At 38.4% G+C, this 18,701-nt stretch overlaps 1 long non-coding RNA gene across 1 annotated transcript in view; it reads left to right on the top strand.

Moving 5' to 3' along the window:
- Window positions 1-8,777, top strand: part of LOC112619093 — a 326,539-nt gene extending 317,762 nt beyond the window's left edge. Inside the window, exons 5-6 of the long non-coding RNA XR_003118174.1 lie at window positions 6,280-6,321; window positions 7,509-8,777. This is a non-coding gene — a long non-coding RNA (uncharacterized LOC112619093). The remainder of the gene's footprint in view (window positions 1-6,279; window positions 6,322-7,508) is intronic.
- Window positions 8,778-18,701: the final 9,924 nt, after the last annotated feature.

Raw genomic sequence — 18,701 nt, 5'->3', positions numbered from 1 at the left:
CACAACCTCTGCCTCCCAGACTCAGGAAATCCTCCCGCCTCAGCCTCCCAAGTAGCTGGGACCACAGGTGCATGCCACCAGGCCTAGCTAATGTTTTGTATTTTTAATAGAGACAGGGTCTTGCCACGTTTCCCAGACTGGTCTTGAACTCCTGGGATCAAGTGATCTGCCCACTTCAGCCTCCCAAAGTGCTGGGATTACAGGCATGAGCCACCACACGCAGCCAGCTTTTTCTTTTAGCATGCTTACAATCCCAAAAATCAGACATATTTAATTATGGGGTTAAGGAGCAATTCAGACATGAGTTTCTCAACTTCAGCACTAACACTATTGACATTTTGGTTCAGAGAATTTTGTTGTGAGAAACTCTCCTGTGCATTTTTGGAGGTTTAGCAGCATCCCTGGCCTCTACCTACCTCTGCCTCCCAATCATGGAAATCAAAATGTGTCTAGACATTGTGTATGTCCCCTGAGAGACAAAGTTGCCTCTGATGGAGAACCACAGCTCTAGATAATGGAGTTGGAAAGGCTGGTGCATCATCATGCATGATAGGAAGTTCTGCATTATTGCAGTTCCTTCAGTGTGGTTTCTACTTTATAGGGTGAACACACTTTTATCCTTCTCCTTGACAAATCTGAAAAATTAAATTGAGAGTTCTGTAAAGTGGCACTAAATTACATGGTTTACTGCTGAGGCTTCTAGAGGATTAGCCATACTTGACTAAATTAGCATTTGGGATTATGTCAGCATGGGAACTCAGAAAGTAAAAGCCAGTGCAGTGGGGCTTTGATTTCTGTGTTCTAAGTGCTTTTTAATTTTGATGTAAAAAAAGACAGATGGCTAACATTGCCCACATTTAACTCAACATCACACACACATACACACACACACACACACACACACTCTCTCTCTCTCTCTCTCTCTTTTTCTCTCTCTCGCCCTCTCTCTCTCTCAAGTTCCCAAGTTTCTATGCTCATTTTCTAGGTGAGACAGCAAAAATTCAGAGCAAATAAGCCCACCAGACAGCAATTTCTTTTTTTTTTTCTTTTGGAAACAAAAAACCTCACCAACTTCTCAACCTCTAGGGAGAACTTTATCCAAGTTATTTGCTGTGTCTACCTATTAAATGATACCAAGATCTTTGGAGATTATCTGTTTCAGAGATATGTAAAATATATGTGTCATGCCTAGCATTTTGATTACATCTTTCCCTTAAAGGCCACTGAAGACTGTAGTTTAGTTAAGCCTTCAAATTTAAAGTGATCAACAAAAGCATAGATTAAGTGACTCATCTAAGGTGATGTAGATGGAAAATGAAAGACTGGGAAGTGAACACCAAGGGGATTTTAAAGTTCCTTTTCCTGAGTTATTTTTATCCCTAAGTTCTATCTTCTGTCCTTTTTATTTCCTCATTCTGCTCCCCTTAGCTTATTTTGTCCATACAGTGTTTGGCTCAAAATAGATGCTCAAAAAATATTTATCACTCAATGAAAGAAAACCCCAAACCACAGATACCACGGACAATAAATCAATTTCCTATTGGAGATATTATTTGCCTTAGAAGACATTGTAGCTATTTAAAAGCAAAAGTGCTGATTGGCATCACTTTAAATTCATGGCTAGAGATCTCAAATACATGTTCACCCAGTGCCTGGCAATTCCACTGCTCAGGACTTCCAATTCCCTAGTTTCTCCAAAACAGTTCAAAAATGAACATTAGAAATTTCACAGAAATCTTTGGTGGACAAATACTAAAATAAAACAAAATTTGGCCCACTACAGCATTTAAAACGTCTGCTTGTGATGGAGCATATCCACAAACAGTGGGATATGTAAAAGCCAGTCAAAAATCTCCACTGAAGTTTCAAAATGAACAGCTCCTATGCCCCCACACACTGCCATATGAAAAAATAGATGTCATACCTTCTTTTCTTTTCAGATATTCCATGAGCATAAACATAGACAAAACAGAATCTCATTACACTTGTTACTCTCTGCCTTCTCCATTCAATCTCATGTCAAGGAAATGGAAAAGAGACTCAGGTAAGTATACCTCCTAATATCTTTTTAGAGGAGTTCACTGCCATGGCAACCTCATGCACCACATGTCACATGGGAACACTTGCAAAATCTCAGAAGTTCCGCACGTTGCTATAATCAGAGATCTGGGCACTTTGGATACTCTGTTTCTGACAATTGTCAGAGCTTGAAACCAAAGTAATGGCCTTCCAGCTTGCCTGAGTATACTTTCCTGAGAAAGCTTAATGGGATTCATGCTATACAGTCAGATTCATACAGTATTTTCACTTTCATGGCAGCTTTGATAGAGGTCCAAATGAGTACATCCAATGACAAAGGAACAGATACATAAATACATCTCACTTTTGCTCCTCTGCCTTGCAGTACTTCAAGTATTGCAGTCACCCATTATGTCAGTTCCCTACCTCCATCTTACTTTCTCAACCATCTTTTCCTTCGAATAGAGTGTGAGCACTGCAGTTGGAGTGATATTTTTAAAATGTGAATTTGACTGTGTCATCTCTCTGCTTAAGACTCTCCAGGATCATTCCACTCTCTGGAACTCCCTGGCCCCTGCTTCCCTCTCCACCTCCTGCTTGAGCCACTGTCCCAGTATGTTCTAGCCTCCAGTTATCCCAAGCTCTTCCCTGTCCTAGAGTCTTCATGTGAGCAGCCTCCCAGCCTAAGAAATTTCACCCCTGACTCATTCTGCATCTGTCTCCATTCAAACTGTGCCTCTGTGGACACGTCTTCCTTGAGGACTTTATCTACATAGGTCTCTGCTTTCATTCTTCATTGATGTACCCCAATTACTTTTTTCATAGCAACTGTCTCAGTTTTCCTAAATACTTACTTAGGAATAGTTGTATTGACTTATATATTTCATCTTCTCTCCACTCGAAGACTGTAAGTCTGTGTTTATTTCATCCCCCACTGTAGAACAAGTGTGTAACTGTGCCTGACATGTAGTAAGCACAATAGATGTTGGCTAAATGAATGAATGTATATCATCATAGAAAGAGGTAACAGCATTAAAGGGACACATTTGCCTCAGAAGAGTCCAAATTTAAGCTTTCTGCCCAGCAATTATATATACCCAATTAGCCCTCTTTATCTTTTTCTGCTCTGCCCTCTTGCCCCCTTAACAAATTTGGTATTTATAGGAACTCAGGGATTTTCAACATGGTAAGACCCAGGGAAACCCCAAATCAGTCCAGTGCTTGTTTCATGCCCAGATTTTTGACCCCTGCATATTTTAAGAAAAATCTAACTTTGATTAATTTACAGTTAGTGAAACTATTTCATCTAATTGCGTCATTTTTTTTTTTTGTAAATCAAAACCTTCTTTCACTGACACAGGAAGTCATATTTTGTCAAAACTAGATGAACATGAACCCAGAGAGACTTAAATTCTATTGTAACCTCAAAAACCACAAAAATGGAAGGAATTTGGGAATTCAAATGTGTCCCTGTGCCTTGTCTATAGGGTCTAACATTTTGTTCATCTTGTGAAGATTTGTGTTTCCAGTTTCACCCCTGCCACAGTTCTTGGTACAGGCACGTGATACAATGGGGAGATTCCCACTTTAGAAGGCAGTTTTCACAGTAACTGCCTTTAGCCTTTGAGTTTCTAATGTAACCTTTGAAAACAGCTGGTCCAAATTCCATCTTGTCCCAGACCCACACAGACCTCCTCTGCATTATGTTCAATTCGAGGACAAAGGAAGTTCAGGGAGGAACACTAAGCAAGATGTGATTTGGCCAAGTAATTACAGCCACTTTGCAAGCAGCCACCCGGAATGCAGATTTTATTAGCTTTTGTTTTACTTATTTTTAGAAAAGCCTTTTAAATGACTGACAGATCTATATACATTTATGCTTTTTTTTTTTTTCAAAGCTGAGAGGGAAGGCTTAACCCTCCTGCATACTGTTTGACCCATGAAAATAAACCCTTGACCTTTATGAATGATACCTCCTCATGACCAATTAATCCCCATACACAAAGACCACTACAGTCCTTAATTCTCCCCAATAAAGTATAACCTTTAATTAAATAATTTACCTGACAACTTCTTTGAATGAGAATTGTATACAAGCAATATAATGTAAGAGAAAAGAAATCTATCTCTAAATCTGGAGTCAGACAACCTTAAGTTTAGATCTAGGCCGGGCGCGGTGGCTCAAGCCTGTAATCCCAGCACTTTGGGAGGCCGAGACGGGCGGATCACGAGGTCAGGAGATCGAGACCATCCTGGCTAACACGGTGAAACCCCGTCTCTACTAAAAAATACAAAAAACTAGCCGGGCGCGGTGGCGGGCGCCTGTAGTCCCAACTACTCGGGAGGCTGAGGCAGGAGAATGGCGTGAACCCGGGAGGCGGAGCTTGCAGTGAGCTGAGATCCGGCCACTGCACTCCAGCCTGGGTGGCAGAGCGAGACTCCGTCTCAAAAAAAAAAAAAAAAAAAAGTTTAGATCTTAGCTCTTTCAGCTGTAAATTATTGACCTCAGTTTTCTCATCTGAAAAGCAGAGCTAAGGAATAGAAAAGTACACTTCAGAGTTACTTTGAGGCTCAAATATTTTAAGGCAGGTAAAATACTTAGTAGAGTGCCTGGCACAGTCCCACATTTGAAAGCTATGAGAAAGAGGTATTTCCATGCACTCCTAGTAGGAATACAAATTGGTATAACCACTTTGGGAAATGGTACAAAATATTGAATTTTAAAGCTTGTGTATTTCAAGACCTAGCAAGTCCGCTTCTGTTTTTACTATTTATACCAGAGAAACACTTGCACCCAAGGAGACATGTACAAAATACTCAGAGCAATGTGTTTTGTAATAGTGAGAGACTGGAAACAGCCAGAGTTCTTTACTTTTAAGGAGGAGAGACTAATTCCTGTAAGAAATGCCCCTACATATTTGAACAGGTTAACAATTTGAGGTGGAGGTTTACGGGTAGCCTTCATTGTGGTGATTCAGTGACCCAGCTTTCTGTGACTCTGCTGTCCCTAGGACCTTGGAAACTTCTGCTAGATCCTTTGCATCTAGTTAGCACATGGAGGATGAGAAAGGATGTGGAAAATTTCATGAAGCGTCAACAGATTGGACCTGGGAGTGCCATATATCACTTCTCTCCACAGTCCATTGGCTAGAACACACGAATTTAGTCATAGTTAATCATGATGTAGTCTAGATGCAGGTTCAGAAATGTAGGGAACCAGGGCTTTGATGAGCAACATCTCAGTTCTGACACAAATACAAGATTAAAATAATGAGATAGGTCTATGCTTACTAGTAAATGGGGCTTCCAGGACATATTCTGTGAAAAACTAAGCAAGCAACATGTCATCGGGTGGTTTCCTGGGAAGCAGACTATGAGATGGAAGTTACTGTTCTGGAAGTTTATTAGGAAACTTCTTCGCATCAGCATCTAAGGAAGCAGGATTGGGCGAAGACAGAAGTTGAGCTATGATGTGGACTCCACAGCAGCCTCAGCCACCCCACAGGCAGCTCTGAGGCTAGGAAGATCTTTCTGAGTTGCCCCAGTCTGTGCCAATATGGCAAGACATTTGTAGTCTTACAATGAGCTTGCATGGGAACTAGTACCTTGGTACCAAATGGAACTGGATCAGACACTGACCATTGCCTGTCTCGGCAGGGGTGAGCCTGAGGGTGAGGGGGCTGTTGCAGCAGAGGTGGTTCAAGAAGGGGCTGAGAGATGCAGACAGTCTGCTGAAAGTGCTCCCTGATGAGGCAATGAGTCCTTCATTGAAGGGGGATTTGGGCAATGCATAACAGTGTCACCCCACATAGCTAAACTATATAGGTAGGCTATTATTACTGTAAAAACAAAAAACATGCTTATTTTCTCTGACTAAATTTCTATGTAAATTCATAGAAAAAACTTGGATGAAAAGCTGGACATTTTGTATAATAATAAGTACATATCAGAGAGATGTGGCTCCTTTTGAGTAAGGAGGCAGGTCTGAGAGATTGAGGGTAAATGTCAAAAGAAACTTCAACTGTATCTGTAACTTTTAATATTATTGAACAAATAAAATGAATTGCTATTTTGCTTACCTATATGAATTTAATAAGACTATTATTTGAGGTGGGTTTATTGTACCAGTATGTATAAGAATATTAACCCAGACAATATTCTACATGTGGCAGGACCTTCCATTGCAGAAGCATCACATAAAAATAGCTTTTATTTATTCAAAGATTGATCGACTTTCCTTCTTTCTTCTTCTTCCCACAGCTTTTTGGCCAATTCACTGCTCACTAACATCTCCATCAAAGGGTGACTGTGTTGGGGCGCCGGGTGTGGGGAGGAGAGGAAGGAAACGAGAATCGGCAGTTTCCATTACTTGCTAGCAACTCTGGTAAATAGGTTTAGTAGGGGGAAATGTTGAAAATCAGTTATTCAGATTATCTGAGCCTGTCAACCATGCATGTTACACCCTCCTTCCATTAGCATAGACTCAGGAGAATTGGCCCTAATTGCATTTGCAGTGATAGTGACTGAAACAAGATTGTTTAATGATTATGTGTCTCCTTAAACTGATTTTTTTTCTTTCAAATGGCACATCCCAACAGAATACTTTGAGGAAAAAGGCATTTTCTATTTTATTCTCACCTATTAAGCATCTACAAATCTTTCAGGATAATGGATAGTCTAGACAGACCAAAGACAACTTCTTTGAATTTGGAAAAAAAATATATTTTATCTTTTATTTTGGTCTGGCAATAGAATAGTTTATTTGGGATATACAGGTAGCAATAAAAAACATAGTATAATCAATAAGAGACATTCAAATATTTGAATGTCACTCAATAATTGAGTAAATATCTGTTGAGTTTAGAGGATTTAAGAGCAGAGTTATAATACTGGCACTTAAAAAAAACTTCTAGGTTTCAACTGTAAAAACACTGAGTTTTAACCGAACAATTCCAGCCAATTCAATTTGAATTGTTTTTTTCCTGGAATTAAAATGCTGTGTTACAAAGAAGCTTGGACAAAATTCGAAAGACTAGCATTCTCATTCAGATCACCACTTTACTTAGTGATTTTGAGACAATTTCAGATTCTGACTCAGTTTGTTCAGTTATAGATGATTGTATGAGGAAAAAACCTACATTTAATGTTTTACACATATTTGTGTATTTATAACTTTTACCCCAACACTGATATTAACGAGCTATATCGTAGAAGGCTTTCATTGGTAACAAATGGAACTGGATCTTGCCCCAATCACATACTGGTTATTTGATGTTAGTGAAACTAAGTGGCCTCTCCAAGATTCTACTTCCTTATTTGTAGCATGAGGTCGCATATAATTCATGTATCACTGGATTGTTGTGAAGGTGAAAATGATAAAGTACACAGCATCATGCCTGAGACATAGCAATCCCGTAATAAAAGGGAGTTATCCTCAAATCTTAGCTATCCCACTAACAAGACACACTCTGTTTTTCTCCTTTTCTCAGGAAAAACACACATTGTAAAATAAGAATCCTTCAAAGACAACTTGAGGACGTCTGGGAATTCTGAAGGCTGAAAATTCCATGAGTTCATAGCAGTATTCACTAATTCCACTGATCTAAAGACAAAAAGGAGGGTCAACTGCATGCCCAAACTCATTTCTGATGATTTCTTCCATCCTACCTTTTCTGTCTCTCTGGGGGTGGTTATGCCTGTGAAAAACATCGAAGCTGTCAGGAACACAGTCGGCTTTCAAGACTGGAATGTCAAAGTAGAGTCTTCTTTTCCTCAGACCAGAAGAGTTTCCAGATCTAAACAAAGACAGGACTGGGATATAGGAGGTTGTACACATAAACAGCACAAACACCTTGTGTAAGTGATACACCAAGAGAGACCAAAACAGGGCAGGAACACAATCCTAAAGCTACATGAGATAAGAAGCCAAGAGACCCTGTCTACAGGCTGATCTTTGTTGCAACCAGAGGCCAACTACACTCAAGAAAATTCTAAATGATGTAATTGGTCATGGGCACTTTCTCGTAAAAACGATCGATATTTTTTTCTTACAGGGGTAAAGCTTGAAAGCATGGGATGTAGCTCCATTAGGAAATATGAAGTGAGCTGGTATATTCCAGGTAGGTTAGACTGAGATCATTACAAAATTGGGCTGATTTTACATGGAGAAGAACCTGATTCCTAAGGGTGTTGAAGGACAAGATGGGGACAGTTATTAAGGTGTCCAGGTGCTGTCCTTTGTAGCCTGTAGCCTATTAATACACAACTGAACACAGACCCAAGAAAAGGGGTTCTACTCATTGCTAGAATGTAAACTCTAAGAAGATAAGGATTTTGTCTCTTCATTTACTACTGTATTCCCAGCTCCTAGAAGAGTGTCCAGCACTTAGTATCTGTTGGTAAGTGACTGTTGAATTAATCAACCAGTGGTGAGACTTTGGAAAGCAGCTAGTCCATCTGTAAGACTGTTTTCTCATCTGTGAGATGAGTCGGTTAGATTAGATGTTTTCTAAGCTTATTCTAGTTTTAAAAATTGTATGTTTCTATCAGAAATGATAAATGAAAATGTCTATTCCTTTTTCATCTCCATCACCCATCTCACATCTTCTTTCAGTGCCTATCTGGTCTGTTTGAGTACAACCAACCAGGTGTAGGAAAGTACTAACTGATATGAGATGACTTCAGTAGTCCAGGGCTCTCCCTCCCCCCACCCCGTAAAGAGTCATTTGCTTAGTTTAATGTATATTATAAAAACAGAATTAGTTTCTCAATTCCATTTATAGTCATATTATAGTTTATTATTCACATAAATTTAAGGTACAAGGAAGTCAACTTAAAGAAAATATTTTAAGTAAATTACAATGCAAGTTCTACACAGATGTAGCACAAACCACAATGGTAGGACACAAACAATTGCTATTTGAGAAATAGGCCTTTTCATCAGTACTCATGGCATGTATCTTAAAACCCGACTTTCACTAGTACTCTCAAAGGGACTAAGTCACAATTCAAGTGACCACACCATTTAGCTGAGGGCCCTTTATTCCTGTTTATGGTAAAATAATTGCCTTACTTGAACTTTTAAAAAATATACTTTTTCTGCTTCTGACCATAATGGGCTAACTGCCATTAAAGAGACCATCTATCAGAAACAATTAGAAAACTGGATGGAATATACGAAGTCACTGTTTTTGGACAATAGGCAGCACAAAACTATGATCCCTGAGAAAAAGGAAGGAAATGAGGTGATGTCGACAATTGCCCTGCTTTTTTGCCTAGAGATACTGTCCGAACTGCTACTCTGGAAAGGAAAACCCAGGTGAAACATGGGGCCTCACCGAGTAGAGGAGACAGGGATCAACATTGGGAAAGTTGAAATGACTGGAATTTGTAGGGCAGAGTATGGGGAAGGAAGGAGCTATGTAGGGAAATAGCTCAAGAAATACGCACAAAGGGCGGATGCAGTGGCTCACATCTGTAATCCCAGCACTTTGGGAGGCCGAAGTGGGCAGATCACAAATCAGGAGCTCGAGACCAGCCTGACCAACATGGTGAAACCCTTTTTCCATTAACAATACAAAAATTAGCTGGGCATGGTGGTGCATGCCTATAATCCTAGCTACTCAGGAGGCTGAGGCAGGAGAATCGCTTGAACCCAGGAGGCGGAGGTTGCAGTGAGCCAAGACTGTGCCACTACACTCCAACCTGAGAGAGTGAAACTCCATCTCAAAAATAAATAAATAAATAAATTAGCCAGGCATGGTGGCAGGCGCCTATAATCCCAGCTACTCGGAGGCTGAGGCACAAGAATCGCTTGAACCCAGGAGGCAGAAGTCACAGTGAGCGAAGATCGTACCACTGCATTTCCAGCCTGAGCGACAAAGTGAGACTCTGTCTCAAAAATAAAAATAAAAACAAAATATGCACAAGGATGTTCTTGAGTTTTTGGCTGATTATGAAACTATATAGTGTAAGACACCACAAGTGAAAGAACAGCTACTTGGAAAGACAATTATTGACGAACTATAAACTGAAAAACTACCAGAGCTCCTCCTGAACTGAAATGTATTCAAGTTCCAGCCAAAGTCGAGATACACCATTGAATTTATGTGTCATTTAGTAGAGACCCCAAAATATTCATGCCTCAGTAGTAATGCAAAATTGTCCCTACAATAAAACCTAGAGTAGCTCCCCCTTATCCACAGTCTAACTTCCTGCAGCTTCAGTTACCCACAGTCAACTTCAGTCCAAAAATTTTCAATGGAAAATCTCAGAAATAAGCAATTCATAAATTTTAAATTGTACACTGTTCTGAGTGGCATAATGAAATTTCAAGCCATCCCACTCTGTCCCACCCAGAACATGAATCATCCCTCTGTCCCGTATATGCTACCCTCCCATTGGTCACTTAGCTTATCAGAATGACTGAGGCAGTATTGCAGTGCTTATACACAAGTAACCCTTTTTTCGTTTAATAACAACGCCCACATGCAAGAATAGCAATGCTGGAAATTTGGATAAGCCAAAGAGAAGCCACAAAGTACTTCCTTTAAATAAAAATGTGAAAGTTCTTGACTTAAGGAAAAAAAAAAGTCATATGCTGAGGTGGCTGAGATCTACAGTAAGAACGCATCTCCTATCCGTGGAATTTTGAAGAAGGAAAAAGATATTTGCTAGTTTTGCTGTCCCACCTCAAACTGCAAAAGTTACCACCACGGTTCATGCAAAGTGCTTAGTTAAGACGGAAAAGAGTTACATTTGTGGGTGCAAGACATGAACAGAGAGGCATTCCAATCAATAGTAATCAGGTGTGGGGAGGTACTGTCCTCAGTTTCAGGCATCCATAGGGGGTCTTGGAAAGTATTCCCCACAGATAAGGGGGCGGGGGGGCTACTGTACTCCATACTCGTTCTAATAAAACTTTTTAGAAATCTCAAAAAGATTAAGCTAATCTACATGAAATTTAAATGCTTACTAGAACAAAGCACAGTGCACTTTAAAGGAGCAATACTAAATCCATACAATACTGTAACACAATGTTCAGCAACATCCAATAAAAAAATTACTAGACACACAAGAAATTAAGAGAAAATCTCCTTTCCATAACCGGGAGAAAAATGCATCAACAGAAAGAGACCCAGAAGTGAGAGAGATGATGAAATTAGTGGACAAGGACCTTAAAACAGCTATCAGCAGTTCCAAGTATGTGTATAAAAACATAAATGCAATGAGAGAAATGGGTACTGTAAAAAAGAACCTAGTGAAACTTCTAAAGCAGAAAAATATAATATCTGAAGTGAAAAAATTCACGAGATAGTTGCAGTCACCGTTTGATATTGTAGAAGATAAAGGTCAGTAAGCTTGAATAGAACAGAGAGGAAAGTGTAGTCTTTTCAACCATTAGTGCTGTAACAATCAGACTGTATTGAAAAAGACTAACTTTTGTTCCTACCCCTTACCACAGGCAAAAAGTAAACTAGACACAGATCGTGGAACTAAATGTAAAACCTAAAATAATAAAATTTTATGACCTAGCCATAATGGATTTCTTAGACCATAAAAGTACTAACCAAAAAAGACCAAATTGATAAGGCTTCCTCAAAAGCAAAAACTTTTGCTACTGACAAACCATCATTAAAAAATCAGATGTCAAGTCAAAGATTGAAAGAAAATATTCACAATGCACATCAGAGTTGTATCTGGACTATAAGAATAATTTTTATAACTCAATAAAAAGACAACCAAATTTTTAAGAGGAGCAAAAGATTTGAGATTTGAACATATACTTCACAGAAGAATATAAGGGTCAGTAAACACTGAAAGATACTCAACATCATAGTCACCATAGAAACACAATTTTAAACCACAATGAGATACCACTACACACCCACTAAAATAGCTAAAATGAAAAAGACAGATATTAACAAGATTTGGAGAGGATTTAGGAGTACTGGAAATGTCATACATGGGTAGGGAGAGTGTAAAATGGTATAAACTTCTTAGAACACAATTTGGTAGTTTCTTATAAAGTTACAGATATGCTTATCATATAACTAATCAACCCCCTTTCTAGGTATTAGTCCAAGAAAAATAAAAACATATGTCTGCTACACAGACTGCTTGTCTACTTATGTATGAACACTTGTTGAACACAATATGAATGAATCTCAAAAATATTTTGCTGAGAAGTGCCTAATCCCCAAAAAGTACACATCACATGACTCAATTTGCTTGAAGATCTAAAACAGGTAAGTCTAGTCTTTATTGATAGAAAGTATAATGGCAGTTGGGGTTAGGGTGGGAGGTTGCCTGGGCAGAAACAGAAGATATTATTTTAGTGAATTGGGAATTTTATGTGTCTTGATTTTTGTGATCATTACACATATGTATGCACATATCAAAACTTAAACTGGACACTTAAAATAGGTACACTGATTTTTTCCCATGTAAATTATACTTCAATAAGGTCAATAATGTGTGCATATTTATACTCTCCTAGGGAAAAGATACTACAGGCTTCCCACCCACACATCTTTCATGTCACGCATCTTTTCAATTTTTCTTTTCAGATTTGTGTTGTGCTGTCTTTCCTTTCCTACTCCTAGTTTCAGCCCCACCACCACCACCATGCTTCATGACCAGCTCAGACAAACATAATTAGTTACAGTTGTCATGATAGTGAATAACTTCAGTGGTACAAAACGAAAACTGCACAGACTGTTCCCAATTAGGTGGCAAACCTGTGAAAAGTTTGTAGCATATGAATTGAGATCTATGAATCTATAATCTTCTAGCTCGCATTAATGCCATGATGCTCCATTAATTTTTGCTTACACAGATCTCTAACAACTCTATTTTTTTCTTCTGAATAAAAACTGAGAATGTTATTCCAGGTCTATGCATCCGAATGTTATGGGTGCATGGGTGAAGGAAGGCAGAAAGAAACTTGGAATAAGATTCAACAGCTGTAGTCATGCTTTCATTATTTGAAAGCCTTTTTGGACCAAAGATAATACACTGTGGGTTTTGTTGCCAAAAACGTCAGATTTTTGGTTTCAGCTCATGATCCAGAAGCTGAAAGTGTGTCAACTTGGTAATAGTATCCAAGAATAATTCAGTTCTATAGTCTTTGTAGAATGATGGGCAAAATGAATGTCAGCAACATTAAGCAGCCAGAAACTGAAGGTATGTTGTGAGCTAGCAGCAAGGAATAAGAGAATCTTAACAGATGTAATTTATAGCATTACTGTTGATGAAGTTAGTAACCTTTAGCAAGGAGACAGAGAATCAATAGCAGCCTGACATTTTACAGCTGCAGAAATTTATGTGGGAACTGACCAGGAAGTAAGGTGCAAGAGGAGTTGGCAGAATATTTAAACCAGATGAAAAAATTTCAGGTTAATTATAAAGTGTCCAAAATGTGGAATTAGAATGATTTCTTCAATTTTCTACAAAAATGGACCAAAGTTTATGAAAAGCATCCCGAATGTAAAGAATTATACATTCATAAATGCACAGAAAGAACATTTGGGTGTTTAAACTGTGGCACTGAAAATGCAGAATGAGAAGATACTTTTCAGAAATTCAGTGCATGCACTTACACTTATCAGTGCACCCTCTCTTTCTCTGCTTAGATTTTATGGTATTATTGAGATGCTTATAATACAGCCTACTCAATTGGACAATGGTATATTGTTATATATAGTTAATCAACAGACTAGGTAAGTGATAAGGCCTCAGAGAAGAAGAATATTAGAGCTCAACTCCAGCACAATGAGTCGTTAACACCCTTGGGAATGTATAGCTGTTAAACAAAACAAGGAGACCATATTGCCCTGTGAATTCAATGGGATCTAATGGGAATTTCAGAGTAATTGTATTTTAAGATGTGTAGGAAGCCTAATCATTTAAAGTGCTTTTTCTATTCCGAAGCAATTCATCCCACCACATCTTTTCATTTAGTACTGATCAGTTTGCTTAAAAGATTAGGAGGTGAAAGGCTGCACTCCAAGAAGAGTGATCCTTCTTAACATTTTGCATTTAAAACTCCTTTCACAGCCTCCTACAAATCTGTATTAGCTCTCCTGTCACAATTTAATGTATATCTTTTGGCTTCAGAAAATTTGGGGGTGTTTAGGATGTTTATGTTTTACACTAGTAAAACCTATCTAAAAACAAGCAAAGGGCTCACCAAAAATAGAAGGTACCATCAAAGTGACAAAACAATCAGGTAATTGTGGGCAACTTAGATGCTCAAGTCAGCAGGAGACAGGTTTATATCCTCAAACCTTGCATACTGCTGTTCAAAATATTCATTTAAAAAGTGATAGTAAATAAATCTAACTTTTTATAACTTTCTGCTGTTTATTCCCTCAAGAGTGTATCAACTGGAAGTCAGTGATTAATTTTGGTCTAAATGCAATTGGACCTGCCTGTAAAAGTAACAGTAGTATTTCACAGAAGTCTTTCTCACTTTTCACTGTCATATTCAGAAACTGCAAATAGAACATTGTATTAAAACTAAATGAAACTAAAAATGACTTTTATGAAAGAGGATAACATTTTTAGCAGTGACTTTTTTGACTTGGGAAGACTAGGAGTTTGAATACTGTGCTGTGCACACTAGCTCTTTCCATGACACCAACTCTTGTTAACTGCCTACATTTGTCTCAATAATAATAGCAACCACAACTACAACTAACATTTATTTGTTGTTGTCAATGTTGACATGGATATGGAGAAAAAGTCACACATATATATTGCTGGTGGGAATGTAAATTAGTTCAACCTCTATGGAAAACAGTATGGCGATTTCTCAAAGAACTAAAAATAGAACTACCATTTGATGCAGCAATCCCACTGCTGAGTATCTACCCAAAGGTAAATAAATTATATCAAAAAGACACCTGTACTGGTATGTTCATCCCAGCATTATTCATAATAGCAAACAACCTATGTGCTCATCAATGGTTGACTAAAGAAAATAGGGTGTATGTGTATGTATGTGTGTATATATGTGTGTGTATATATATACACACACACATCCTATTTTATATTTTATATATATACATATATAGAGAGAGAGAGAGAGAAAGGAGGGGAGGGAGAGAGAGAGAGAGAGAATACTATTCAACCATAAAAAAGAATGAAATTATGCTCTTTGCAGCATCATAGATGGTGCTGGAGGCCATTATCCTAACTGAACTAACTCAGAAACAGAAAACCAAATACCACATGTTCTCACTTATAAATAGGAGCTAAACAATGGGTACATATGGACATAAAGATGGAAATAATAAACACTGGAGACTCCAAAAGTGAGAAGAGTTAGGGGTGAGGGTTGAAAAATTACCTACCAGGTACAATATTCACTATTTGGGTAATGGATACACCAGAAGCCCAATCCCCAACAATATGCAATATACTCATGTAACAAAGAAGCACATGTACCCTCTGCATCCAAAATGTGAAAAAAAAAGGAAGAAAGTCTACTGTTGTCTCTCTTCAAATCACTATTCTAAGTCCTTTACGTGTAACCCACTGAAATCTCTGAATAATCTTACTCATTGGTTATTTCTATTTTGCAATTGAAGAAACCAAAGCACAAAGAATAACTTGTCCAAGATCACAGAGTTTAGGAAGTAATGAAACAGGGCTTTGAGTTTTGCATAAAGTGATACCCCATAGATGCAAAGGGAATACGATAGGAGTGGGTCCATGAAGTCCCACCCAGAGAATGCCCTTCTGCCAAAAAATTTCAGATTGAAACAGCAAAAACCTAAGCAACTGATAGGTAGGGTCAGTATTTTTCAATGTCCAACTATAGAACTGAAAAGATCTTTTCTATGGTTAGTCTACATGAATTTCTGTTAAAGAAGGAACAAATGCCAAATGTAGGGCAGTGTACTGTTTGACAGAAAAGAAGGAAATTTCAGAATTGTTTTCTGGCAGTATCACTTATTGCTTACTGTTCTCCACCAAAAAGCAACTTTTAAAAATCACGAACAATGTAAGACTGTGGCTTGCTAAAGAAGATAGATTTTCTGGTCTATTATTCTGGAGTGGGGGCAGAGTGGATGTTTGCTTAGCAGGAAGAGAGCTCAGTAATTTACATGTGGCATGACATGGTAGATAAGGTTAGGAATTATGTCTCCTTTTTTTTTAACAGATTTGGAACCTAGGCTCAAAATGTGCTAAAGGTCACATAGCTACTAGGTGCTAAAGTGATAATTCAAATCCCTGGTTTACCTGACTACAAAGCTCTTGCTCCTGCCATGATCCTACCTTTGCAATCCCACCAAAGAAGTACTAAATACAAATAACGACAGATACCATTGTCCAAAATGAGTTTCGATTGTCAGTTTATCTGTTGAGGTCGACTTTTTGGCTCTGAAAAAGAAAATTATTGGTTAGTGTTTCACCCTATTTCAACCTCTCTTTCAGCTTGCACATGAGATGATTTCCTTAAAATTTTAATGCTTTCAAACAAACCAAATCTAGAGATATTAGATTAGCTACATTTTCCAAACAAACAAGGTGTAGGAAGGGTGGGAAAATAACCTGACCTTGTTCTTGAGATCAGAAATGCTTAAAGGCATGTGTAAAAAGCCCAAGGGAGAAATATTCAGTATTTTTCACGAGTTCAGCTCAGGCTGCATTGCCTAATCATTGTCTTATCACCAAATATTACATATTTACACAGGTGGTTCTCTGATTTAATTGTTTGAAAGCAGTCACTGGAAGCAAAGCTATGTGACTCAGCTTCGGTGATGCACTCCAGCTGGAGTCTGACAGGTAAATAATTACCACTAATCAAAGCCTAGATGAATTCAGGTTCTTCAAAGTCAGATGGGGATGAAGGGGACAGGGATTATTAATGAACTGTTAGGAATATCAGGAGAAATAAGAGCTGGACAGTCTAGTCTCAGATGAAAACAACAAAGAGAACAATTAACATCAGTAAGACCTCGGGTGCCATGTGTATTACAGCACAAAGATCTTTGGCTGGGCTCCGTTATTCCCCATTCAGGCATAATTAGTTTGGGTATCTTAGGAGCCTCTCTGGGTCTATGAAACTGAGTTGGATGATGAGGTAGGTCTTCAGTTCTCACAGGATATAATTGCATGATTTCCTTAAGCAGAATTCAGATTTCTTGACATTAAGAGGGGAAAATCTCGTTCTCTTGCTTCTGCATGAGTTACTATTGTTTAAAATAAAAATTAAGAATGAACACATTTGCTCCTTAAAAGCAAATCATATGAGATGAGTGCATATTAAGTGAACAAACTTAGATGGGAGGGGGGACTAACCATCCCTAGGGGGCCCATGGATTTCAATAGAAATTTCCATGGAGTTATTATGAAGGATAACTTCCCTGAGGTTTTAGCCCCTGCATGATGGATTCAAGAGCTTTATTTAAAAGTCAGCCTGTACTGGCTTGTAGAAAGCTTTCAGCCTCTTTTTGCAAGTCATTTTTCAGCTTCCTGGTAATGAACAAAACAGGTCTGATAATTCTCAATAATAATCTCAGGAAATGTGTGGTGCAGGACTGCAGCTTTCAAGCAGTTGACACAAATCTAGTTTAGTCAGTGTGGAGAGTGGTGGTGCCTGAAGATGCCTTCTGTGTTTTGGGACCAGCCAGGAGCGCTGTATCAGCCACAGCAAGGACATATTTTGACTGGTTTTCATCAGTTTGACTTGAGCAGGTTTTTTTCTTTTTCTTCTTCTTCTTTTTTTTTTTTCCTGCCTCTTGTAAAAGCATTTGGCTCTGAAGCAGAAAAAGAATTTTTTAGTTGTAATTCAAAGTACTCTTATTGTCTCATAAAATGTGAGCTGGAAGATTTACCTTATGGTTTGGCTGCTGGCTGGAAGTAAGCAAGAGTCCAGTGCATCAGGGGAAAATATTAAATGACCCCTTAAGATCCTCTTTAGCCTGAAATTTGGGTCCGTACCCTTTTCACCCTGAGTAGAATTCCCAACAGGTCCTTAAATGAGGAGATCTGGGAGAAACATGCCCTCTTTGGTCAGAATAAGCACCCCAAATATAACAATCCAAAAGAAAAATAGCAACATTTTAAGGAAATGGTTTTGAGTGAGGTCTTCCAAGACACAATACTATGTGCTGACTCAGGGAAACAGGGCGACATGCTGAAAACATTTGCAGGCCTGGAAAATAACTGGTTTAATAATTCAAGATGCTTTTAAGTTACACAGAACTACATAAAAACAAATAAACCTCCATTCCCAAAGTGATGTTATATGTGAACCACTCCTGAAATGAAAGAAACAGAACTTTGAGTCTGATGCGAATTCAGCTTTCTGAAACTCTTAAACAACTGACAAAGAACTTTACCGCCCCACACCACATCCCAAATGGAAATATTCTTTTCATAACTTCAAAATATTTAGATGAAAAGTGAAATATTTAGTCAATACCCTAGATGTATTTTCATCTGGGTATCATGCATCTGAGTGTTTCCAAGGGATTTTCCAAGTGTTCCTAGGATATACATCAGGGTGTCTCAACTCTGGCAGTAGTAGCACTAGTAGCACTAGTAATGCTTTAGACCAGATAATTCTTTGTTGAGGGGTTTGTCTCCTGCAAAGTGGGATATTTAGCAGCATTTTTAGTTTCTACTCACTAGACACCAGCAGCATTCCCCAAGTTGTGGCAACCAAAAAT

This window comes from Theropithecus gelada, chromosome 2 (assembly GCF_003255815.1).
Source record: "Theropithecus gelada isolate Dixy chromosome 2, Tgel_1.0, whole genome shotgun sequence".
NCBI classification, from domain to species: Eukaryota; Metazoa; Chordata; class Mammalia; order Primates; family Cercopithecidae; genus Theropithecus; species Theropithecus gelada.
This window is presented reverse-complemented; position numbering and strand designations above follow the sequence as displayed.